Raw genomic sequence first — 811 nt, forward strand, 5'->3', positions numbered from 1 at the left:
CCTGGTATAAGCACCTCAGTTCAGCAGGGTGGAAGTATTTACATCTCTCTGCAGATTGTGAAAAGAGGTTACAGTGACTAGTTTAGACATGGGTGTGTGAAATTAGAAGTGAATCTCACCACAGTGCTTACTCAGGCCACTTCTGGAGCTCTCCTCTCTGCCCACTACATGTTTTATAGCATTTTAACTTCAGAATTCAAGATGTCAGGTTCTTATAAAAAAAACTTAACTTTCTTGATAATGCCTTTCAATTTTGTTATCAATAAGTATCATCTTGAGAATCATTAATGAAATTTTGTAATAGCATAAATCCCTCAAAAATCTTTGAGAAGTTGACATTGTAACATACCTTTGCTCTGGTTGTTCTTTCACTGATGCTTTCCCTTTGGGCAGTAGCTTACCCATCTTGTAGTGAAATATAGCCTTTCTGTTACAGTAATTAGTCATGTATTGGTATAACAAATACTTTGCTGCTAGATTAGATGTGCTGCTCGAAAGTATTGCTTATCTCATTCTATAAAGGTATCCTGCTAATCCCACATGATCAACCTTTGACAAGGAAATACTGATTTATTTATTTTTCTCCACATTTCCAAGGATCCTGCCCTGCTAAAAAAAAGTATACTACAATTTTGCACACTTCTGAAATTCGCTGGAAGTATCACTTAACTGAAGCGTTCCTTTTGGTTTTGTACAGTAGTACTACCATTGTATCTGTGATGGTCAAAAGATAAACGCATGGTAAGGTAGAGAGTGGTAATGTAACTTATAAGGCAGTTGACAACGTGTGGTTGGTTGACCAAGTTCAGCA

The sequence above is a fragment of the Phaethon lepturus genome, unplaced genomic scaffold (genome assembly GCF_000687285.1).
Source record: "Phaethon lepturus isolate BGI_N335 unplaced genomic scaffold, ASM68728v1 scaffold804, whole genome shotgun sequence".
Taxonomy (NCBI): Eukaryota; Metazoa; Chordata; class Aves; order Phaethontiformes; family Phaethontidae; genus Phaethon; species Phaethon lepturus.